This window comes from Oncorhynchus masou, chromosome 28, assembly GCF_036934945.1.
Source record: "Oncorhynchus masou masou isolate Uvic2021 chromosome 28, UVic_Omas_1.1, whole genome shotgun sequence".
Lineage (NCBI taxonomy): Eukaryota > Metazoa > Chordata > Actinopteri > Salmoniformes > Salmonidae > Oncorhynchus > Oncorhynchus masou.
In genome coordinates, this window is record NC_088239.1 from 23,483,665 (window position 1) to 23,510,020 (window position 26,356).

Here is a 26,356-nt window from a genome sequence, read left to right on the forward strand (position 1 = left end):
TCTTTTTGAAACTCTTCTGTTGCATATAAGCATTGGCAAATCCTGCTTAGACTCCCTCAGGCCTGAACATTGACCCAACCCCACTCTGCCTTAGCCTTCATCCATTGCTCAGTCCCTACAATAGAGATCGCAGCATGGTGGGATTTTGAGCTACAGTTTGATATGCTAATCCTATTGGTTTTGGACTGGGATAACAACACCCTCCATCAGTCAACACGGAATGGTCCAGTCTGAAATAACTGGTGCCTGTAGCCTAATAATAGTAATAATCAGTCAACACGGTCCTGTCTGAAAGAACTGGTTCCTGTAGCCTAATAATAGTAATAATCAGTCAACACGGTCCTGTCTGAAAGAACTGGTGCCTGTAGCCTAATAATAGTAATAATCAGTCAACACGGTCCGGTCTGAAAGAACTGGTGCCTGTAGCCTAATAATAGTAATAATCAGTCAACACGGTCCGGTCTGAAAGAACTGGTTCCTGTAGCCTAATAATAGTAATAATCAGTCAACACGGTCCTGACTGAAAGAACTGGTTCCTGTAGCCTAATAATAGTAATAATCAGTCAACACGGTCCTGTCTGAAAGAACTGGTTCCTGTAGCCTAATAATAGTAATAATCAGTCAACACGGTCCTGTCTGAAAGAACTGGTTCCTGTAGCCTAATAATAGTAATAATCAGTCAACACGGTCTTGGTCTGAAAAGAACTGGTTCCTGTAGCCTAATAATAGTAATAATCAGTCAACACGGTCCTGTCTGAAAGAACTGGTTCCTGTAGCCTAATAATAGTAATAATCAGTCAACACGGTCTGGTCTGAAAGAACTGGTTCCTGTAGCCTAATAATAGTAATAATCAGTCAACACGGTCCTGTCTGAAAGAACTGGTTCCTGAAAGAACTGGTGCTAATAATAGTAATAATCAGAGTCAATCACCACCTTCCGGAGACACCTGAAACCCCACCTCTTCAAGGAATACCTAGGATAGGATAAAGTAATCCTTCTCACCCCCCCCCCCCTTAAATGATTTAGATGCACTATTGTAAAGTGGCTGTTCCACTGGATGTCAGAAGGTGAATTCACCAATTTGTAAGTCGCTCTGGATAAGAGCGTCTGCTAAATGACTTAAATGTAAATGTAATAATAAGCCATATTTCAACAACAAAAAAGCTTTGGTGCACCACCCTATTTTTCCAGTGTCTTGATTTGAATATACCATACATAGCTTCATTATACTACATTTGATGAATCTACCTAACATTGGCCTTCCCAAGAACCTCCTGTTTTATCTTGTTTCTTGTGATGCGCTCGGAATGGCCAGTAGGGAGCCTGCATAATTGATGACCCACTTGACTTGGTGCTTGTCCTAGTGCAGAGCAGTCCCATGGTGTGAACACGAGCTGTTTCTCTATTTGACTCTCTCAAACATACATTACAGTGCACCTGTCTATGAGAAATTGCTTTTCTTCCTAGTGCATAAGTGCATAGGTTCAGCGTTCATGATCATTTGTAAAATTACACCGAGATGCAGTACAGTTTGTACATATGCGCTGAACTGACATTGTTTCCAAAGGGGAGACACAAAAGGACTTTGTGTGTGTGTATATATATATATATATATGTATGTATGTGTGTGTGTTTTATTTATTTATTTCTTTTCTTTTCTTACATTATTCAGTAGTATGACGCATTGAGGTGTTGAAATACCCATTTCAATGTGCAATGGCAACATCCAAATGGATTTGTGAGAATTCCTACTTGTAGGTGTGGTAGATATGAATCAACACAGGGGACAAAAACAACCATTGGACCCACACTGTTATGGTGCAGTGCAATGACATCAAATAACTGTTGCCCAGGTCTTGACAAATGTTTACTCCGTGTAAATAATGTGGTGAAAAGTCTCCTGTAATTTGGGTTCTTTTACCGTTCAGACATGGCGATTTTGACATATACCTTCTCTCTCTTTCTCTCCCTCCCTCTTTCTTCCACCTACGTTAAGTGGCTCAAAGCCAAGGTAAGTCCTGTTTGTCACATGACCCATCTTGCTGTAGTAATCTGCTATTGATAGCTGCTTCAAAAAAAACTACTTTATTCATGTATTTGATTCCTTATTTCCCCCTAAACCAATCCATAGTACAAGTAGGCCTAGTCCAGCTGCCGCTGTAGCCTTCATTATTAGGGGCTTAGTAGCGCAGCTTATCGTGTCAATATACTGCGCCTTCAGAAAGTATTCACACCCCTTGACTTTTTCCACATTTTCTTGTGTTACAGCCTGAATTGAGGTTTTGTCACTGGCCTACACACAATAATACCCCATAATGTCAGTGGAGTTTTTTATTTTTTAGAAATGTTTAAAAATTAACTAAATTATAAGCTGACATGTCTTGAGTCAAGTATTCAACCTCTTTGTAATGGCAAGCTAACATCAGTAAAAATGTGCTTAATGACTCAAGTTGCATGTGTAGCAGTGTGATGTTGTTCCCCTAGATTATGCACCAAGTTGCACACAAGGACCAATTCAAATAGGCAAGGTCAAGAGGGGATGTTAATAATTTGATAATAATAATTCAGTGTGTTTTTTTTATTTAATTACAGCTGCATAGCTAATGCTTTTATTTGTTGTACAAACACTTTTTCATATCAATATTGTACATACATGTGATAGTAAAGGTTTAGTATATTTTGGTTTGGCCCATAGCGGGTTATCTGTATTTCCATACCCCCTTATTGTTCTGTTTTGCCTGACCTTCAGCTAGCGAGGTATGTTGTCCTTGGCTCCGAAATTGTTTAATATAAAACCGTCATAATGTTACACAATGTACTGTTATGCTACCAGAAGTTTGTTACAATGTGGATAATATAACGATTTATGTTACCCTAGTTAGCGAGCTTTGTGAAACTTGTTATCTATAGTAACTTGTGAGTACTTGGGACAGTGTTTGAGTGAGTGTCCATGTGCTTGCGCCGGTGCCTGAGAGCTAGGACTGCGCCAAGGGTTAACATAATGTGTGTTACCTCTTCGTGTGCAGGGCAAATAAAAAAATAATTCAACTAGCAGACCTCCGGTTCTGGCAGCGTCCTATTTAAAAGTACACAACGCAGAACGAACCATGCTACGCATGGACATACTTTTTTTATGACTACCTCATCTCTGTTCCCCAATCATATAATTTACTGTGAGGTTCCTCAGTTGAGCAGAGAATTTCAACCACGAAGACCTGGGAGATTTTGCAATGCCTCGCAAAGAAGAGCACCTATTGGTAAAAAAAGTAGATCTTGAATATCCCTTTAAGCATGGTGATGTTAATAATTACACTTTGGATGGTGTATCAATACACCCAGTCACTAAAATGATACAGTCGTCCTTCCTAACTCAGTTGCCGGAGAGGAAGGAAACCGCTCAGGGATTTCACCATGAGGCAAATGGTGACTTTCAAACAGAGTTTAATGGTTGTGATAGGAGAAAACTGAGGATGGATCAACAACATTGTAGTTACTCTACAGCACTAACCTAATTGACAGAGTGAAAAGAAGGAAGCCAGTACAGAATAAAGATATTCCAAAACATGCATCCTGTGCAACAAGACACTAAAGTAAAACTGCTAAAAATGTGTCAATGAAATGAACATTGTCTAAAATACAAAGTGTTATGTTTGGGGCATATCCAACACATCACTGAGGGCCACTCTTCATATTTTCAAGTGTGGTGGTGGCTGCATAATGTTATAGATATGCTTCAGTGGAGGCTGGTGGGAGGTGCTATAGAAGGACGGGCTCATTGTGATGGCTGGAATGGAAATCACACGTGTGACTCTGTTCCAATAATTTTATTCCAGCCATTACAATGAGCCTGTCCTTCTATAGCACCTCCCACCAGCCTCCACTGGTATGATTGTCATCGGCAAGGACTAGGGAGGTTTTTTAGGATAACAAGAAACGGAATAGAGCTAAGCTCAGGCAAAATCCTAGAGGAAAACCTGGTTCGGTCTGCTTTTCAATAAACACTGGGAGACAAATTCACATTTTCAGCAGGACAGTAACTTAAAACACAAGGCCAAATATACACTGGAGTTGCTTACCGAGACAACATTGGACGTTCCTTTGTGACCTAGTTACAGCTGTCTTAAATCGGCTTAAATCAATGGCAAAACTTGAAAATGGTTGTCTAGCAATGATCAAACAACCAATTTGACAGAGCTTGAAGAATTGTTTAAAAGAATGTGCAAATATTGTACAATCCAGGTGTACAAAGCTCTTAGACTTACCCAGAAAGGCTCCCAGCTGTAATCGCTGCCAAAGGTGATTCTAACATGTATTGACTCAGGGGTGTGAATACTTACGTAAATTTGATTTCTGTGTTTCATTTGAAATAATTTCAAAAAATAAAAATTCACATTGTCATTACAGGGTATTGTGTGTGTAGGTGTAGATGGATTAAAAAATATATATGTTTTAATACGTTTTGAGTTCAGGCTGTAACACAACAAAATGTAGAATAAGTCAAGGGGTATGAATACTTTCCGAAGGCACTGTATCATGATAGGTATGTTGACATGTATATGTTGAATCGCTGTTCATATGTGTAGCTGTGTATGATGATCTTATCCGCTGTATGGGTTTTCCAGATAAAATGAGTATGCACCTTTTTTGAATATTTATAACTCTTATTAAATCAATAACCCCAGGAGTCATGAAAAACGCAGATGTTAGCTGTGGCATGGCCTTAGTTATTGGCTTTGTTTATATGTTTGTTTTTATGTGCTTGATAGAACACCATGTCCTAAACAAACACGTCACAATGTTTAGCAGGAAGCCCCTGTGGGTTTTCCCTGGCCAACCGCCCTGTGACTTGTTCAAAGACCTGTCTGCTAATTTGCTAGAATGTCTCAGTAATGATGTAGCATACTGAATCTGGGAAGCCTATCAGCTTTAGTACTTTTCTGTTGTCATACTAGTTAGTCTTTTATGCTACCACTATGTTAAATGTCTTCAACTTTCTTGATTTATTGTCTTTCAACAGCAGCATGGAAATAATCAGCCAATCAGAGGAGGAGGAACACTATCGAGGACCAATCCGCCGACACAGAAGCCGCCTAGCCCGCCGCCCGTGACGGGGCCGATGTCAGGGCGTGGCACTCTAGGGTAAGTGGTCTTTTTATATATATATTTTTTAAATTAATGAATCACTTTTTATCTCAACTATTAACTGAGCCAACATGTTAGAAGGCAAGGCGTTTGGTATCCCAGCCGGTGCACAAAGTTAGTCACGTCCTGATCTTTTCTATAAAATAGCAGTGTAACACTAAGTGGGCACTAATTCTGGGCTTTAGTGACTGCTGGGGAACATACAGCTGAATGTTGGGGCTAGAAATAGACCAGCCCGTCTGGCATTTGCCTGGAATGCCAGATGTCCAGTCTGTCACTGATCGTGGTGTTGCATTCTATTGCATTCCAACTAAACTTTCACATTTTAAGAGGTAACTTCCATTTGTGAATATGGACATTTTCTCCATTATTTTCAATGAGGAATTTTTGTATTCATTGATCTACAGTGCCTTCAAAAAGTATTCACACCCCTTGACTTTTTGTAAGTTTTGTTGTGATACAGCCTGCATTTAAAATGGATTAAATTGAGTGTTTGTGTCACTGGCCTAGACACAATAATGTCAAAGTGGAATTGTTTTTATTTAATTTTTTATTGTTGTTTTTTATGTTAAAAATGAAAAACGGAAGTCAATAAGTATAAGTATTCAACCCATTTGTTATAGCAAGCTTAAATAAGTTCAGGAGTAAAAATGTGCTTAACAAATCACATAATAAGTTAAATAGACTCACTTTGTGTGCAATAATAGTGTTTAACATTATTTGTGAATGACTAACTCATCTCTGTACACCAACCATACAATTATCTTTAAGATCCCTCAGTCAAGCAGTGAATTTCAACCACAAAGACCAGGGAGGTTTTCCAATGCCTTGCAAAGGGCACCTATTGGTCGTTTTTAAAACCATTTATGAAAAAAGAAAAAGCAGACTAAATCGAAGTTGAACGGACCCCTGATTCTCATGCATTAGGATTCATTCTGTTCTTATTCTCTGTTTATCTCCCCCTTTCTATCTTTGGTTGACTTTGACAGACGCAACACGCCCTATAAAACTCTAGAGCCGGTGAAACCGCCCACAGTGCCCAACGACTACATGACCAGCCCTGCTCGTCTAGGCAGCCAGCACAGCCCTGGGCGCACTGCATCTCTCAACCAGAGACAAAGAACCCACAGGTAACTGACACTGCTAGGGAGGCAGGTAGCCTTGTGGTTAAGAGCGTTGGGCCAGTAACCGAAAGGTCGCTGGTTCGAAACCTGATCCGACCTGGTGAAAAATCTCTTGACGTGCCCTTGCGCAAGGCACTTAACCCAAATTTCTCCTGTAAGTCGCTCTGGATAAGAGGTCTGCTAAATTACTAAAATGTAAAAAATGTACGATACCAGTATCGCAATATTTTTTACATGAGGCAGACATCTCTGGTTCTTTTTTAAAACCTGCTGTATGTAAAATATTGTGTGCTTGGAAAATGTTTGTTTCCAACATACGGGCTGTTTTCCTGAAGAAGTTAAATCCGCTTCATGTTTGGTTTCATTGCCATGATACTAACCAGTAAAACACACTCACGCTCGCCTAGTGGTTAGAGCGTTGGTCCTGTAACTGAAAGGTTGCTGGATCGAATCCCCGAGCTGACATGGTTCGTTCTGCCTCTGAACAAGGCATTTAACCCACTGTTCCCCAACAGGCCGTCATTGTAAATAAGAATTTGTTATTAACTGACTTGCCTAGTTACATAAATGAAATCTGCACGCAGACCGATGGATAGACACACACATATACTATTGTCCTTCACTATTGTCCTACTCAACAGCTCTGAATGTCTCTCCCACAGCCTCTGTTCTAACATGGACATGACAAAAGGAACCCTCCCCAAATACTTTGTATCCCCCATGTCTTACAAACATTTCAAATCTCTTCACTTAAATTCATCAGCTTAATGTGCTTTCACACCTCCCCCGTCCAAATCCAACATTTAACTGACAAGACCCGGAAGGCTTCAGCCGTTTGGGAATGAATGTTCTTCAAGGCCTGCGGCGTAAAGTGTCCTTCGAAAATCCTCTGTACATTTAGACCCCTGCCATGATCACTGAAATGTGTCCGTCAGAAAGCCACGCTGCCAGAGCTGAGATATGAGTCAGGAGTGATTTTGAAGTTGCTTCATTAGCTAAGAAGGCTGTGCTGCTGACTGAGATGGTCATAAATATTACATCACTTTCCTTTTTTTTCTCCTGTCCCTCTATCATTTTGGCACACATGCTACTCCTGTTCCTTTTCTTTGCTATTTTCTCTCCCCTTTGTTCTTTCTCTCTTTTGCTTGTGCTCGCTCTCTCGCTGTCTTGTGCGCTCTCTCGCTGTCTTGTGCGCTCTCTCGCTGTCTTGTGCGCTCTCTCGCTGTCTTGTGCGCTCTCTCGCTGTCTTGTGCGCTCTCTCGCTGTCTTGTGCGCTCTCTCGCTGTCTCGTGCGCTCTCTCGCTGTCTCGTGCGCTCTCTCGCTGTCTCGTGCGCTCTCTCGCTGTCTTGTGCGCTCTCTGTCTTGTGCGCTGTCTTGTGCGCTCGCTGTCTCGTGCGCTCTCTCGCTGTCTCGTGCGCTCTCGCTGTCTCGTGCGCTCGCTCTCGTCGCTGTCTGTCTCGTGCGCTCTCGCTGTCTCGCGCTCGCTGTCTCGTGCGCTCTCGCTCTCGTGCGCTCTCTCTCGTGCGCTCGCTGTCTCGTGCGCTCTCTCGCTGTCTCGTGCGCTCTCTCGCTGTCTCGTGTGCGCTCTCGTGCGCTGTCTCGTGCGCTCTCTCGCTGTCTTGTCTCGCTGCGCTGTCTCGTGCGCTCTCTCGTGCGCTCTCTCGCTGTCTCGTGCGCTCTCTCGCTGTCTCGTGCGCTCTCTCTCGAGCGCTCTCTCGCTCTCTCTCGTGCGCGCTCTCGCTGTCTCGTGCGCTCTCTCGCGCTCGCGCTCTCGTGCGCTCTCTCTGTCTCTCGCGCTCTCTCGAGCGCTCTCTCGCTGCTCTCTCTCGTGCGCTCTCTCGCTCTCGTGCGCTCTCTCTCTCGTGCGCTCTCTCGTGCGCTCTCTCGTGCGCTCTCTCGTGCGCTCTCTCGTGCGCTCTCTCGTGCGCTCTCTCGCTCTCTCGCCCGCTCTCTCGGCGCCTCTCGCCCTCTCGCTCTCTCGTGCCCTCGCTCTCTCGCTCTCTCGCCCGCTCTCTCGCCCGCTCTCTCGCCTCTCGCTTCTCTCTTTCTCCGCCATTGAGTCATGGGAGAGTGCATCTTCAGCAGGGATCCAGGTTTGCCCTGTTTTAGATGAGTAGATGTGGTACCACCATTTGATATGGTTATAATATGCTTTAAACTAATTTGATATGTTACCACACATCAATACTGCAGGACAAATGGTTCACCAAATATCATACATATGTACAATAAATTGTGTTCAATACCAAGACTGCCAGCAAGATTGACGCTTTTTGTCCTTGCCAATTAAGGTCTTTCAAACCATGTGTTATTTCATCTGAACTTGAATTACTCAAGCAATATCAGTGACTTTTTCAGTTATGGAGGAGCAAAAATTCAATCAAGTGCAAAAATGACATACTGCAGCCTTCTAGTTTGGGTGCTGCACCACTGCAGTACGTTCAAAAACCTGGATCCTTGTGTAATCTCAACCACTGGTGTACTCTCATTCTCTCTCTGACCTGGAAACTTTCAGACACGGAGACCGTGTGCTGCTGTGCTGTCCTGTCTGCTCTCTTATTGCTCTCCACACACACACAATCTCTCTTTATCAGTCTCTGCCATCGCTACCTGCCTGAGCCCTGATTCAATAAGTGTGTGCGCATGCGTATGTGTGTATGGTGGGAGTCAAGCTTTCACCAACTCCGTGTTGTGGTGGTCTGATTTCTATGAAATTTGATCTCTGGCGATGTGGTTGGGCTAGAGACAGAGGAGCGTAGGAGGAGTGATGGACCTGGAGATGGAGCGCTATAGATGAGAGACGGAGGTGATTTGATTTCAGCTACTGAAAGGGATGGCAAGCGGGAACTGACAGTGAAAGGCAGACAGGATGGGAAATGTGCATTCTCACATAGTGAGGCTTATCTTATCTCACGCAGGGGGGCTTATCTTATCTCACGCAGGGGGGCTTATCTTATCTCACGCAGGGGGGCTTATCTTATCTCACACAGGGGAAGGGTGGAGGCTTATCTTATCTCACACAGGGTGGAGGCTTATCTTATCTCACGCTAGCAGGATCTTATCTCACGCTTTCTTATCTCACAGCGGGGCTTATCTTATCTCACGGGTGGCTCTTATCTCACACGGGGCTTATCTTATCTCACGCAAGGGTGGAGGCTTATCTTATCTCACACCAGAAGGGTTATCTCACGAGGCTTATCTTATCTCACGCGAAGGGTGGAGGCTGAGGCTTATCTTATCTCACGCGAAGGGTGGAGGCTTATCTTATCTCACGCGGGTGGGGGGCTTATCTTATCTCACGCGGGGGGGGGGGGAGGCTTATCTTATCTCACGCGAAGGGTGGAGGCTTATCTTATCTCACGCGAAGGGTGGAGGCTTATCTTATCTCACGTGAAGGGTGGAGGATTATCTTATCTCACGCAGGGGGGACTTATCTCACGGGGGGGGGCTTATCTTACCTCCCCCTTTTCTCATCCTCACTGGATCACATAGTCATAGTAAACCCCTGACTCTTCCCTCCCATCCTTCTAGGTGGAACTGAGCCCCTGTATATGTGACTCGCGCTGAGGGGACCCCCTGCTGCCAGCCTCCCCCCACAAAAAAAAGAGGCCCAGGCAAGACTGGCAGGGAAGGGTGTGGGGGTAGGGAGCAGGATCTGGGCCTGGGAAGGGGGGGGGGTCCTAGCCAGACATTCATCTGACAGCCTCCAGGTCAGCTGCAGGGCAAGGCGGGGCTTATAGGCTTTGACGTAATGCCTCTCCTATGTCCTATGGTATTGACTGAGTGTACAAAACATTAAGGACACCTTTCCATGACACAAACTGACCAGGTGAAAGGTGTTAAATCCACTTCAATCAGTGTAGGTGACAGGGAGGAGACCGGTTAAAGAACGTTTCCTGTGTTTTTATGAAGACTGGTCCACCACCCAAAGAACATCCAGACAACTTGACACATCGAAGTCAACATGGGCCAGCATCCCTGTGGAACGCATTGGACACGTTGCAGAGACCATGCCCAGATTAATTGAGGCTGTTCTGAGGGCGGGGTCGGGGTGCAACTCAATATTAGGAAGGTGTCCTTAGTGCTTTGTACTCACTGTAGATGTACTGTATCGACCACAGTGTGTCCTGTTGGTACCAGGTTCAGTGGAATCATGTCTTCTGCATGCAATGTCAATCTTGACATTCTTGATTAATGTAAAGTCCTCCAAACGGATTTTGAACAACACAATATAAATGGTGTAGTGGTTCTGAAGGGCTTTTACCTCTGTCCCTGTGACTGGCGGGTTGCGGTGGAGAATTCTAAATGGGACATGGGCATACCAGCTGTGTGCACAAGTGATACCTACTGTCTCCTCTGTGGGTTGCCCTGAATACATTTGTTCTCTCTCTTTCTTTCCCTTTCTCTCTAGTGGTAGCAGTGGGGGTAGTGGCAGCAGGGAGAACAGCGGAAGCAGCAGTATTGGCATTCCCATCGCAGTGCCTACGCCCTCCATTCCCAACTCTGGTCCAGGTGAGCGGGAATTAACTGTACTGTATAGGAACATGGGGTCAATCACACTGGGTATGTTGGAATTATGTTATGTGTTATCATTCCTAAGCCACCATCTCCTCGCTCTCTGTGTCGCCCTCTCTCTCTGTGTGTGTCTCTCTGTGTGTGTCTCTCTGTGTGTGTCTCTCTGTGTGTGTCTCTCTGTGTGTGTCTCTCTGTGTGTGTCTCTCTGTGTGTGTCTGTCCTGTCTGTCTGTCCTGTCCCGTCCCGTCCGTCCGTCCGTCCGTCCGTCTGTCTGTATTGTGACTACAGAAACATTAATTCATAAACACATACTACTCTCTCATTGAAAATCCAGATCATTAAGTCAAGTGAGTACTAGCACAGATGGACAATGCACAGAACACACACACTCCCATCACACAAGGGGAAAATGTAAATAAAGTGTAAATGAGTTGTGCTGCTGGAGGACTGAGTGAGAGAGAGGAGTTATTTAGAACAAAGCTAATCTTACCGGACAGAGGGCTCATAATGACCTATTGTGTTCTGAGATTCTCGCTGTCTCTCTCTCGCTGTCTCTCTCTCGCTGTCTCTCTCTCGCTGTCTCTGTATGTAAATAGGCTCTCCTGTATTAGGGGTGCGGCTCAATGTTAAAGAGAATAGAAGACTACAGGTGGTTTTGTAGTTGGAAATGGAACAGGGAGTTTGGAACGAGGTGTCCTTTTGGCCTGTTGAGGTCGAGAGAGAGAAAGGAGACGGAGCTGGATATTAGTGACAGGATATCAGGCCAGCAAGACTGGAGCTGTCTGTAAGCCTGTCACCATGGTAAAGCACACTCCATACAGTATAGCCACAGCGGCGTGTGCCTGTTGCCTTCTTCTTGCAAAGGGGTTGTTGTATGAAATGTTCATGTGTTAATCGTATATAAAGGTGTTGTGAGATAGTACCTAACACCAACATTGCCAACCAGCTTGAATCCCCCAATCAGTCACTAACGGAGTGGTTCTGACGCACTTGTTTCAGTCCCGCCAATGTCCGCTCTCCCACCCCCCTCCTCCACTTCCTGGTCACCAGGCTCCTCCGCCGCCTCCTCTCCCGGGGCAGGGCAACCCAGGGGCTCCTGCAGTGATAGGTGAGCCCAAAGAACCACCAACCACTAGGCTGTACCGCCGCTCCTCTCCGCCGCCAATGGACAATCATCGAAACCCCCTCATCTCTGGCTGTCGCTATTAGAGGGTTTACACGTGTGTGTGTGTGTGTGTGTGTGTGTGCGCCTCTTCCAGCCTGGTGCTTTAACCATGGGTCCATCCGGTGGTGTATGTTGGTGGTGGTGGGGATCACTTGATGGTGGTGCTTGGGTTCTGGTTATCTATCTACATCCAGGTTAATGTCAAATGGGACACAGACCCAGAAGGGGCTGCATGCCGCCCCAGACGGGGCACTGAAGAAGATTCTAATGGAACAATGTTCTCTTCCGGGCCCCAGGCTCCAGAAGCCAGTATGCATGTTAATTAAAGTGCAGGTTAATTCAATATGGACATTTTCCATTCAGCCCCCCGGGCTATATTTGATTAAATTACCAACCCCTATTTACTTTGTTCAATTGATTTTACGAAGTTCAAAATTACCAAATTTTGTTAAGGGAAGATACTTTTTCTGAACAGGTACTTATCAACCAATGACCAGCTGCATTGTGTGTAATGTGCTTTTGGAAATGATGTACAGTGGGGCAAAAAAGTATTTAATCAGCCACCAATTGTGCAAGTTCTCCCACTTAAAAAGATGAGTGGTCCCTTTGCAGAAAAACAGCCCCAAAGCATGATGTTTCCACCCCCATGCTTCACAGTAGGTATGGTGTTCTTTGGATGCAACTCAGCATTCTTTGTCCTCCAAACATGACGAGTTGAGTTTTTACCAAAAAGTTATATTTTGGTTTCATCTGACCATATGACATTCTCCTAATCTTCTTTTGGATCATCCACATGCTCTATAGCAAACTTCAGACGGGCCTGGACATGTACTGTTTAAGCAGGGGGACACGTCTGGCACTGCAGGATTTGAGTCCCTGGCGGCGTAGTGTGTTACTGATGGTAGGCTTTGTTACTTTGGTCCCAGCTCTCTGCAGGTCATTCACTAGGTCCCCCCGTGTGGTTCTGGGATTTTTGCTCACCGTTCTTGTGATCATTTTGACCCCCCGGGGTGAGATCTTGCGTGGAGCCCCAGATCGATGGAGATTATCAATGGTCTTGTATGTCTTCCATTTCCTAATAATTGCTCCCACGGTTGATTTCTTCAAACCAAGCTGCTTACCTATTGCAGATTCAGTCTTCCCAGCCTGGTGCAGGTCTACAATTTTGTTTCTGGTGTCCTTTGACAGCTCTTTGGTCTTGGCCATAGTGGAGTTTGGAGTGTGACTGTTTGAGGTTGTGGACAGGTGTCTTTTATACTGATAACAAGTTCAAACAGGTGCCATTAATACAGGTAACGAGTGGAGGACAGAGGAGCCTCTTAAAGAAGAAGTTACAGGTCTGTGAGAGCCAGAAATCTTGCTTGTTTGTAGGTGACCAAATACTTATTTTCCACCATAATTTGCAAATAAATTCATAAAAAAATCCTACAATGTGATTTTCTGGATTTTTTTTCTCATTTTGTCTGTCATAGTTGAAGTGTGTTTCTCATCTTTTTAAGTGGGAGAACTTGCACAATTGGTGGCTGACTAAATACTTTTTTGCCCCACTGTATGTGTGGTTGATTTGACTAATATGAAGTCAGTTAAATTGGCTTATATCTGTTTAATCTCAGAAGCAAATTGAGGTTGTGTGTGTCTTATGGGACTGTTGGGTTTTTCTGACGCAGGGCTCCAAATGTGTGTGCCGGGTTTGATTTGATTGACTGTCATAGCTTTGAAGTACAATAATCAAGCATCTCAGAGTAGCAGTGCTGATATCGGAGCAGTTTAGCCTTTTTTTCTTTTAGATCATAATGATTAATATTATATGGACAAAAGGGACCCTGATCCCAGATCAGCACTCCTACTGATGCTTTGTGAATATGGACCGTGGTCTTGATATATGGTTGTATGGGTTTTTGTCAATGTGAAATGTTGCAGATTTTGTCTGTATGTTTGAGTGAAGTGGCTGTCCATAATAGACATGCAGCAGTTGCTCCATGTTATGACAAGTCGTGGCATCCTAACATATCAATTATGACAACTGACATAACCCTGCTATGACCCTGTGCTGTCGTTCAAGATGGCCACTACCAGACAACAAAAACCTGCTACAAATCAAAGAAAAACATCAGAGTTGTGGGATCTTATGAACTCTTTCCTCAGGACTAACCCTTTCAGAAATATGGTAATGGTTAGCTTTTAACATTGGAAAACATGGCACAACTACCACATCTCACCCATGGTTTATTGTCCAGTAACTGCGTGTAGAGACCGAGGGTCAGTCAAAGGGACATTCTGGCCATGTTTTCATCTATATGTTTACGCCATGGTTTGTTCCCCTGAGTCCCAATTTGTTCCGGCTCCACTCATCACTATCTGAGAGGAGAGCTTCTCCAGAGAGCGACTGTTATCATTCTACACACTCACTCACTCACTCACTCACTCACTCACTCACTCACTCACTCACTCACTCACCAGTATCTGAGAGGAGAGCTTCTCCAGAGAGCTACTGTTATCATTCTACACACACACTCTCTTTCTCTCACTCACTCACTCACTCACTCACTCACTCACTCACTCATCACTCACTCACTCACTCACTCATCAGTATCTGAGAGGAGAGCTTCTCCGGAGAGTTACTGTTATCATTTTACACACACACACACACACACTCATTCACCAGTATCTGAGAGGAGAGCTTCTCCAGAGAGCTACCGTTATCTGACCCAGTAAACAGGAAATACCCAACTGGAGGAAAACACATTCTACACACACACACACACACACTTTCATATGTACTGCACATTCACTCATAAACACACACACACTCCCTCATTCAAATATTTTGACGACACAGTCAAGAAATATGCTTTAACTGCTGCAGTAATATTTATTGTTGTGAAAATGCTGACGCGTGACAAATGGTAGGCTTCTAGAAAACCTAATGGATTGGTTGTAGTCAGGGTAAATTAAATCTGTTCTGTACTGCGCCGCAAATGTGTGTGTGTGTGTGTGTGTGTGCTTAAAATGTAGTGCATTTCTGAAAAATCCCTCATACCGTAGAACTACATCGACCTGTGACATGTCTAGTGCACGTTTTTACATCGTCCGAAAAGTCCTGCAATTTGAGTACAGCAAAGAACGTGTGTCACTGTGTAATTACTGCAATGCAGGTTCAATTTCATTGAGCCCAAAACCCATGTTCAGTGGAGTGCCAGAACGCCACAGGAGAAGCCGAAGCACCTATCCCCTTTCAACTGTCTCCTAGCCTCAAATGATGTGTGTCTTCTATTCTGCCCTGCCTCTTTTACAAAACAAATGCACGCGGGGGCACAAGTAATCGATATTATATCAAGCATGCTTTTTGGGTGAAGATTTTGTGATTGTAGACAATGATGGATGGAAGTAAACGTTTCTGCACTAAAGGAAGGCATCTGGGTGTAAATAAGCATGACTCCTCCATCAGGATTGGCTGTGGTGTCACCTGTCCCTCCCCCTTCCCTCTTCTGGATCTCTGTGATTGGTGGTGATGCTGGTGGTTCAGTTGCTTCGGGGATCCAATGATTGCTCGGCCGATATTGGGTCTACTCTGTTGTTGGGTGTCGCTGATTCATTTGCTGGGCTCTCTCTTTCTCTCCCCCTTTCTGTCCTCTCCCCTTTGTCATTTCCTCTCTCTCTGACTCTCCCTCCCCTCCTCTCCCTTTCTCTCTTTCTGTGGGTGTTTTCTACTCTAGCGGTGGCTCCCGGGCCTGGTCTTGGCCCCATCCCCATGTCCCAGTTCGGCACCATCTCACGGCAGATCTCACGGCACAACTCCACCACCTCCTCGGTCTCCATGGTTTCGGCCACGGGCACCTACCGCCGGGCGCCGTCCGTCAGCTCCCAGTTCTCCCTGCAGCAGCAGCAGCAGGCCCTACAGCTACAACAGCAGCAGATACAGCAGCCATACATTAATGGGGGCACCCCCGCCTACCCCAACAACTCAAGTAAGACACTCATGCCCCCCCCCCACCAACAGCCCTCTACGAGACGGGAGAAGGATAGTTTCCCCCTAAAGGGAACTTCCACCTCAACTCCTAGCAAAGGGGAGCTATACTATATCACTCTCTTAGAAAAGTGTCCCCCACTGAGTTCGGCGACTCTCACTGGGTGCCACCGAAGCTAATGACATCCCTGTGACTACATCAGTATGTCACTTAGCATGTCCCTCTGGTACACAATTACCAAATGTACACTTGCGGGAAATACCCCTGGAAACCAACAGACGTCTGTGTCGTCCACGTTCTATACTATGATAGGCTTCGCAGGCCGGCGTCGTTGGGTTTGTTGTTCAATGCCGGCGACGGTGACCGTTACTTCTCTCTGGTTGAACGTCTTGTGCATTTATGTAGAATGCTTTCTTGTCCTCGGATTTCCCAGCTGATACAATCCAGGCGATCGACATTCGCAAGGATTGCAGAGTCACTGCTTTTTGGTCTCCGTTTAAGTATGAGATGACGTTTTCTTAAATCACAGTTTCTTAGTGTTTTTACAACCTTTTTTTAAGTGTTTTTTTTCTTTCTTTTTCTACCCCATTTCCTAAAATGTACTAGCCAGAATCCACAAGGTGACTCAAGGTGTCCATTAACTTAAGCACAGTGTTTATTTTCAGTAATGTACTGTACCCTTCAACACAAACTCCAGTGGGACAACCCACACACAGTCTCGGTGATGTGGAGGCGTACTGAACTCAGTAACGTCATTAAGTCCTGGAAAAGCCAAAAGAACTTAGGATAAAATGTGAGAAACTCAAGCCGACAGCAGCCACCTGTGCGTTTTTGAATTGAGATTGGTCTCGCCTTTCTCATTCACTTGCCCTGTAAAAAACTGTCTGGTGTTTTAAAAGAGGGAGTGTATGGAGGCGCGGTCACATGCTTGGTTCAGTAAAGATCTTGACTTGGGCCTGGGGTTGATTTCAAACGCCTATATATCAAGATCAAGCTAAAACTACTAACAGTATAGTACGCAGACAGGCAGGCAGAGGCACGCAGACAGGCAGGCAGAGGCACGCAGACAGGCAGGCAGGCAGACGCACGCAGACAGGCAGGCAGGCAGAGGCACGCAGACAGGCAGGCAGGCAGAGGCAGGCAGACAGGCAGGCAGAGGCACGCAGACAGGCAGGCAGAGGCACGCAGACAGGCAGGCAGGCAGAGGCACGCAGACAGGCAGGCAGGCAGAGGCACGCAGACAGGCAGGCAGGCAGAGGCACGCAGACAGGCAGGCAGGCAGAGGCACGCAGACAGGCAGGCAGGCAGAGGCACGCAGACAGGCAGGCAGAGGCACGCAGACAGGCAGGCAGGCAGAGGCACGCAGACAGGCAGGCAGAGAGCACGCAGACAGGCAGGCAGGCAGAGGCACGCAGACAGGCAGGCAGGCAGAGGCACGCAGACAGGCAGGCAGAGGCACGCAGACAGGCAGGCAGGCAGAGGCACGCAGACAGGCAGGCAGGCAGAGGCACGCAGACAGGCAGGCAGGCAGAGGCAGGCAGGCAGGCAGGCGAGGCACGACAGGCAGGCAGGCAGAGGCACGCAGACAGGCAGGCAGGCAGAGGCACGCAGACAGGCAGGCAGGCAGAGGCACGCAGACAGGCAGGCAGGCAGAGGCACGCAGACAGGCAGGCAGGCAGTGGCACGCAGACAGGCAGGCAGGCAGAGGCACGCAGACAGGCAGGCAGGCAGAGGCACGCAGACAGGCAGGCAGGCAGAGGCACGCAGACAGGCAGGCAGGCAGAGGCACGCAGACAGGCAGGCAGGCAGGCAGAGCAGAGGCACGGACAGGGCAGGCAGGCAGAGGCACGCAGACAGGCAGGCAGGCAGAGGCACGCAGACAGGCAGGCAGGCAGAGGCACGCAGCAGGCAGGCAGGCAGGCAGGCACGCAGGCAGGCAGGCAGGCAGAGCACGCAGGCAGGCAGGCAGGCAGAGGCACGCAGGCAGGCAGGCAGGCAGGCACGCAGGCAGGCAGGCAGAGGCACGCAGGCAGGCAGGCAGAGGCACGCAGGCAGGCAGAGGCACGCAGGCAGACAGGCAGGCAGAGGCACGCACGCAGACAGGCAGGCAGAGGCACGCACGCAGACAGGCAGGCAGAGGCACGCACGCAGACAGGCAGGCAGAGGCACACACGCACGCAGGCAGGCAGAGGCACGCAGACAGGCAGGCAGAGGCACGCACGCAGACAGGCAGGCAGAGGCACGCACGCACGCAGACAGGCAGGCAGAGGCACGCACGCACGCAGACAGGCAGGCAGAGGCACGCAGGCAGGCAGGCAGAGGCACGCAGGCAGGCAGGCAGAGGCACGCAGGCAGGCAGGCAGAGCAGGCAGGCAGGCAGGCAGAGGCACGCAGGCAGGCAGGCAGAGGCACGCACGCAGACAGGCAGGCAGAGGCACGCACGCAGACAGGCAGGCAGAGGCACGCACGCAGACAGGCAGGCAGAGGCACGCACGCAGACAGGCAGGCAGAGGCACGCACGCAGACAGGCAGGCAGAGGCACGCACGCAGACAGGCAGGCAGAGGCACGCACGCACGCAGGCAGGCAGAGGCACGCAGACAGGCAGGCAGACGCACGCACGCACGCACGCAGAGAGGCAGGCAGACGCACGCACGCACGCAGAGAGGCAGGCAGACGCACGCACGCACGCACGCAGAGAGGCAGGCAGACGCACGCACGCAGACAGGCAGGCAGAGGCACGCACGCAGACGCACGCACGCACGCAGACAGGCAGGCAGACGCACGCACGCAGACAGGCAGGCAGACGCACGCACGCACGCACGCAGACAGGCAGGCAGACGCACGCAGGCAGGCAGGCAGAGGCAGGCAGACAGGCAGGCAGGCAGAGGCAGGCAGGCAGAGGCACGCAGACAGGCAGGCAGAGACAGGCAGGCAGAGGCACGCAGACAGGCAGGCAGGCAGACGCAGGCAGGCAGGCAGGCAGAGAGCGCACGCAGACGCAGGCAGGCAGACAGGCAGACAGGCAGGCAGACAGGCAGGCAGACAGGCAGGCAGACAGGCAGGCAGACAGGCAGGCAGACAGGCAGGCAGGCAGGCAGAGAGGCAGGCAGACAGGCAGGCAGGCAGGCAGGCAGGCAGGCAGGCAGGCAGCACGCAGGCAGACAGGCAGGCAGGCAGAGGCAGGCAGACAGGCAGGCAGAGACAGGCAGGCAGAGGCACGCAGACAGGCAGGCAGGCAGAGGCACGCAGGCAGGCAGGCAGACGCACGCAGGCAGGCAGGCAGGCAGGCAGACGCACGCAGGCAGGCAGGCAGGCAGACGCACGCAGGCAGGCAGGCAGGCAGACAGACGCAGACAGGCAGGCAGACGCACGCAGACAGGCAGGCAGGCAGGCAGGCAGGCAGACGCACGCAGGCAGGCAGACGCACGCACGCAGGCAGGCAGGCAGGCAGGCAGGCAGGCAGACGCACGCAGACAGGCAGGCAGGCAGGCAGACGCACGCAGACAGGCAGGCAGGCAGACGCACGCAGACAGGCAGGCAGGCAGACGCACGCAGACAGGCAGGCAGGCAGACGCAGGCAGGCAGACGCACGCAGGCAGGCAGGCAGACGCAGGCAGGCAGACGCACGCAGGCAGGCAGGCAGGCACGCACGCACGCAGACAGGCAGGCAGACGCACGCACGCACGCAGACAGGCACGCAGACACGCAGACAGGCAGGCAGACGCACGCAGACAGGCAGACGCACGCAGACAAGCAGGCAGGCAGACGCACGCAGACAGGCAGGCAGACGCACACAGGCAGGCAGACGCACGCACGCAGACAGGCAGGCAGGCACGCACGCACGCACGCACGCAGACAGGCAGGCAGGCAGACGCACGCACGCAGGCAGCAGGCAGACGCACGCACGCAGGCAGACGCACGCACGCACGCAGGCAGGCAGGCGCAGACGCAGGCAGACAGACAGGCAGGCAGAGGCAGACAGGCAGGCAGAGGCAGGCAGACAGGCAGGCAGGCGCAGACAGGCAGGCAGAGGCAGGCAGAGGCAGGCAGGCAGGCAGACGCACGCAGGCAGGCAGACGCACGCAGACAGGCAGACGCAGGCAGGCAGGCAGACGCACGCAGACAGGCAGGCAGGCAGGCGCAGGCAGACGCACGCAGACAGGCAGGCAGACGCACGCAGGCAGGCAGGCAGACGCACGCAGGCAGGCAGACGCACGCAGGCAGGCAGACGCACGCAGACAGGCAGGCAGACGCACGCACACACGCAGGCAGGCAGACGCACGCACACACGCAGGCAGGCAGGCAGAGGCACGCAGGCAGGCAGGCAGAGGCACGCAGGCAGGCAGGCAGAGGCACGCAGACAGGCAGGCAGAGGCACGCACGCAGACAGGCAGGCAGAGGCACGCACGCAGACAGGCAGGCAGAGGCACGCACGCAGACAGGCAGGCAGAGGCACGCACGCAGGCAGGCAGGCAGAGGCACGCAGACAGGCAGGCAGAGGCACGCACGCACGCAGACAGGCAGGCAGAGGCACGCACGCACGCAGACAGGCAGGCAGAGGCACGCACGCAGACAGGCAGGCAGAGGCACGCACGCAGACAGGCAGGCAGAGGCACGCACGCAGACGCACGCACGCACGCAGACAGGCAGGCAGACGCACGCACGCAGACAGGCAGGCAGACGCACGCACGCAGACAGGCAGGCAGACGCACGCAGGCAGAGGCAGGCAGGCAGAGGCAGGCAGACAGGCAGGCAGGCAGAGGCAGGCCGGCAGAGGCACGCAGACAGGCAGGCAGAGACAGGCAGGCAGAGACAGGCAGGCAGAGGCACGCAGACAGGCAGGCAGAGGCAGGCAGGCAGACGCACGCAGGCAGGCAGACGCAGGCAGGCAGGCAGGCAGAGGCAGGCAGGCAGGCAGAGGCAGGCAGACAGGCAGGCAGGCAGAGGCAGGCAGACAGGCAGGCAGGCAGAGGCAGGCAGACAGGCAGGCAGAGACAGGCAGGCAGAGGCACGCAGACAGGCAGGCAGGCAGAGGCAGGCAGAGGCAGGCAGGCAGGCAGGCAGGCAGACGCAGCAGGCGGCACGGCAGGCAGGCGCACGCAGGCAGACAGGCAGGCAGACAGGCAGACAGACAGGCAGGCAGGCAGGCACGGCAGGCAGGCAGGCAGGCAGGCAGACGCACGCACGCAGGCAGGCAGGCAGACGCACGCAGGCAGGCAGGCAGGCAGGCAGGCAGGCAGGCAGGCAGGCAGGCAGGCAGGCAGGCAGGCAGGCAGACAGGCAGGCAGACAGACGCACGCAGACAGGCAGGCAGACGCACGCACGCACGCACGCACGCAGACAGGCAGGCAGACGCACGCACGCACGCAGACAGGCAGGCAGACGCACGCACGCACGCAGACAGGCAGGCAGGCAGAGGCACGGCAGGGCAGGCAGACAGGCAGGCAGGCAGAGGCAGGCAGGCAGAGGCACGCAGACAGGCAGGCAGAGACAGGCAGGCAGAGGCACGCAGACAGGCAGGCAGAGGCACGCAGGCAGGCAGGCAGGCAGGCACGCAGGCAGACAGGCAGGCAGGCAGAGGCAGGCAGACAGGCAGGCAGAGGCAGGCAGACAGGCAGGCAGGCAGAGGCAGGCAGACAGGCAGGCAGGCAGAGGCAGGCAGACAGGCAGGCAGGCAGAGGCAGGCAGACAGGCAGGCAGAGACAGGCAGGCAGAGACAGGCAGGCAGAGGCACGCAGACAGGCAGACAGGCAGGCAGGCAGAGGCACGCAGACAGGCAGGCAGGCAGGCAGGCAGGCAGAGGCAGGCAGGCAGGCAGGCAGACGCACGCAGGCAGGCAGGCAGGCAGACAGACGCAGACAGGCAGGCAGACGCACGCAGACAGGCAGGCAGGCAGGCAGGCAGACGCAGGCAGGCAGGCAGGCAGGCAGGCAGGCAGAGGCAGGCAGGCAGGCAGGCAGGCAGGCAGACGCACGCAGACAGGCAGGCAGGCAGGCAGACGCACGCAGACAGGCAGGCAGACGCACGCAGACAGGCAGGCAGGCAGACGCACGCAGACAGGCAGGCAGGCAGACGCACGCAGGCAGGCAGACGCACGCAGACAGGCAGGCAGACGCAGGCAGGCAGACGCACGCAGACAGGCAGGCAGGCAGACGCACGCAGACAGGCAGGCAGACGCACGCACGCACGCAGACAGGCACGCAGACACGCAGACAGGCAGGCAGACGCACGCAGACAGGCAGACGCACGCAGACAAGCAGGCAGGCAGACGCACGCAGACAGGCAGGCAGACGCACACAGGCAGGCAGACGCACGCACGCAGACAGGCAGGCAGACGCACGCACGCACGCAGACAGGCAGGCAGACGCACGCACGCAGAAGGCAGGCAGGCAGACGCACGCAGGCAGGCAGGCAGGCAGACGCACGCACGCACGCAGGCAGGCAGGCAGACGCAGGCAGACAGACAGGCAGGCAGAGGCAGGCAGGCAGGCAGGCAGACAGGCAGGCAGGCGCAGGCAGAGGCAGGCAGGCAGAGGCAGGCAGACAGGCAGGCAGAGGCAGGCAGGCAGGCAGACGCACGCAGGCAGGCAGACGCACGCAGACAGGCAGGCAGGCAGACGCACGCAGACAGGCAGGCAGGCAGGCAGACGCACGCAGACAGGCAGGCAGACAGACGCACGCAGACAGGCAGGCAGGCAGGCACGCACGCAGACAGGCAGGCAGACGCACGCAGACAGGCAGGCAGACGCACGCACGCAGACAGGCAGGCAGATGCACGCACGCACGCAGGCAGGCAGACGCAGACGCACGCAGACAGGCAGGCAGACGCACGCAGACAGCAGACAGACGCACGCAGACAGGCAGGCAGACAGGCAGGCAGACGCACGCAGACAGGCAGGCGCACGCAGACAGGCAGGCAGAGGCAGGCAGGCGCAGGCAGGCAGAGGCAGGCAGGCAGACGCACGCAGACAGGCAGGCAGGCAGGCACGCAGGCAGCAGGCAGACAGACAGCAGGCAGGCAGGCAGGCAGGCAGGCAGACAGGCAGGCAGGCAGACGCACGCAGACAGGCAGGCAGGCAGGCAGACGCACGCAGACAGGCAGGCAGGCAGGCAGACGCACGCAGACAGGCAGGCAGGCAGGCAGGCAGACGCACGCAGACAGGCAGGCAGGCAGGCAGACAGACAGGCAGGCAGGCAGGCAGACGCAGGCAGGCAGACGCACGCAGACAGGCAGGCAGACGCAGGCAGGCAGGCAGACGCACGCAGGCAGGCAGGCAGGCAGGCAGGCAGACAGGCAGGCAGGCAGACGCACGCAGACAGGCAGGCAGGCAGACGCACGCAGACAGGCAGGCAGGCAGACGCACGCAGACAGGCAGGCAGGCAGACGCACGCAGACAGGCAGGCAGGCAGACGCACGCAGACAGGCAGGCAGGCAGACGCACGCAGACGTGCCCCAGGCAGTTAGACGCACGCAGACGTGCCCCAGGCAGTTAGACGCACGCAGACAGGCAGGCAGGCAGGCAGACGCACGCAGACAGGCAGGCAGGCAGACGCACGCAGACAGGCAGGCAGGCAGGCAGGCAGACGCACGCAGACGTGCCCCAGGCAGGCAGACGCACGCAGGCAGGCAAGCAGACAGATGCACGCACTCTTCCACCTGAACAATGGCACCCAATTCCTTATAAACCTGATGCTGACCTCTAAGGTTTACAGGTCCTTTAAAGATTGGTGGCACTCTTCACGCCACTAGTTGTGAAAGTAACTTGGTTCATTGAGAGCTCGGGTTAGTAGGATTGCACACAGCACCTCTCTCAGGTCATGTCCCGACACTACAATCATCTGGTTCAGATTGTGATTAGGAGCAGGAAATGGCAACGACAATCAAACCTAATCCCTTTTTAATCCCTCAATCTGTACCACTAAATACCTGTGGGAATCTAGACTCTGTCTCTGAACTAAAAACCACAAGCATAGACTGTTTTTATGCTTTGTCACACATGCTTTGTCTTTTAATTCTTGCAGAATATTGCATTTACTTGGGTTGGAGGTATTCTGTCTGTTTCTTTTAATATTTTCCTATATTATTCTGGGTTACTATCTGTCCTCTGTGTACTTTATATCCTTGCTTTCTCTATTTCGTTTTGTTTGTGTGTCTGTCTGTCGGTGTCTGTCTTTCTCGGTGTCTGTCTGTCGGTGCGCCTGCGGTGGCTTCCAGTGTCTATCGCTCCCCCTCCTCCTCCCATGCCCCAGCTGACTCCACAGATACCTCTGACAGGCTTTGTGGCCAGGGTGCAGGAGAACAGTAAGTCCTGAGGCCCACCACACGCTCTCATTTTCCCTCTAGATCTAGATGTAGAACATCTCCGTATATCTAGATGTAGAACACCTCCGTAGAACACCTCCGTAGAACTAGACGTAGAACACCTCCGTAGAACTAGACGTAGAACACCTCCGTAGAAGTAGACGGAGAACACCTCCGTAGAAGTAGACGGAGAACACCTCCGTAGAAGTAGACGGAGAACACCTCCGTAGAAGTAGACGGAGAACACCTCCGTAGAAGTAGACGGAGAACACCTCCGTAGAAGTAGACGGAGAACACCTCCGTAGAAGTAGACGGAGAACACCTCCGTAGAAGTAGACGGAGAACACCTCCGTAGAAGTAGACGGAGAACACCTCCGTAGAAGTAGACGGAGAACACCTCCGTAGAAGTAGACGGAGAACACCTCCGTAGAAGTAGACCTAGGTGTAGAACACCTCCGTAGATCTAGAACTAGGTGTAGAACACCTCCGTAGATCTAGAACTAGGTGTAGAACACCTCCGTAGATCTAGAACTAGGTGTAGAACTAGACGTAGAACACCTCCATCTCTCAGTCACACACAGCATGCCTTGTGCCTGTTCACTCATTTGTCGGTCTTATGCTGGACACTAAACATCCTCAGTATCATCCTCCTCATCTAATGTCTGTGCTAATAAGTAGTTCTGACAGACACATGCTTATTACCATTGGCACCCATTGCTTTCTTCAGTGCTCCATTCCAGGATGATTTAGGAGAATGTACAATGAAATTGGCAGCTGAAATGGTATTTCCACAAAGTCCCATGTGTGCAATAAGGCAAATGTTAAGTATAAAGTATAATTTCACTCAGAAAATGCACTGTATGAGCGGAAGGACTTAACGTATGTGCATTTGTTGTGTGTGTGTGTGTGTGATCAACAGAGAAATAGTGTGCATGCTTTTATGTAACGCTAAAGAAGCTTAGCCTGCTATTGTTAGACAGATTTATGTTACGTGCAGAATTGAAATAGCACCATTTTATTGGTGTTTCTTAAGAGTACGACAGCTTTAATTTCCAGTGGATGGAGTAAAACAAAAACCACTTGAATACCCATACCCTCCCCTTTTGATATACACAACCTTGAGAATATTTGAGCTCCTATTCCCTTTGGTACAACATATGAATGGTATCATGATAGATTTATGCAGGTAAACCTTCACGATCCACGCATACTAATTAAGCATCTCATAGAGAGAGCTCATAACTTACTGTTCAGGTTGCAGTCTATTGTAGTGTTTTTGACATCATTTGAACCAAACAGAGAACTCAAATGTTGTGGGAAGATGATGGAAAGTGTCCAAACAAGTTCACATTAAAGTGCAGCATTGCCTTAGTGGCAAAGAACACTTGCAACTAAATTACATTTCTTAACAAGTGACTTGAACAAGTGACCTGGAGGAACAAAGGTCAAAATCGGCATGCCAACAACTCGCTGTCGTGCATTTAACCGACTAACCATCGGTGCCTGGCATATACACACCCCTGCATGTAGCTCTGCCACGATTGCATGGTTTTCTCTGTACAGTTGGGCTTGGTTGCATGTGCAGCCCACATGTAATGTGCTGAACTGTTTCCTTCGTCCCAGTTTCAGGCAGCGTTCCTAATCTCATTTCTGCCCCCTCCCCTCTACTGCTGTTTGGCAGTTGCGGACACACCTACTCTGCCTCCGCCGCCTCCGCCAGATGACCTGCCCATGTTTGATGAGGCTCCTCCCCCTCCTCCACCCCCGCCAGTTGACTATGAGGAGGAAGAGGAAGCAGCTGTGGTGCACTACAACGACCCTTATGCTGACGGAGACCCCCAGTGGGCGCCCAAGAGCTACATAGAGAAAGGTGTGCCTCAGGGATCAATACTGACACCTCTCTTCTTTACTGAATGCTGTTCTTATCCCTCCCTACCTTACCCTTCACATTTATTTCAACTACACTGCACCATTCAACTACTTAATGCTTAATAGGTTAAAATCTTTAGGGAGAATCTCAATTGCATTTCCTTGATTCCTTGCGGCCTCTTTCCTCGCCTTGTTCTCAAGACCCACCAGATGAGAAAATCAGGGGGGGGGGAACTCTGACCACCTCATCCAATGGGTTTTGAGGAGG

At 51.2% G+C, this 26,356-nt stretch overlaps 1 pseudogene; it reads left to right on the plus strand.

The window, feature by feature from the left end:
• LOC135517382 (abl interactor 1-like) overlaps positions 1-26,356 on the plus strand; it is a 70,166-nt pseudogene that overhangs the window by 42,745 nt on the left and 1,065 nt on the right.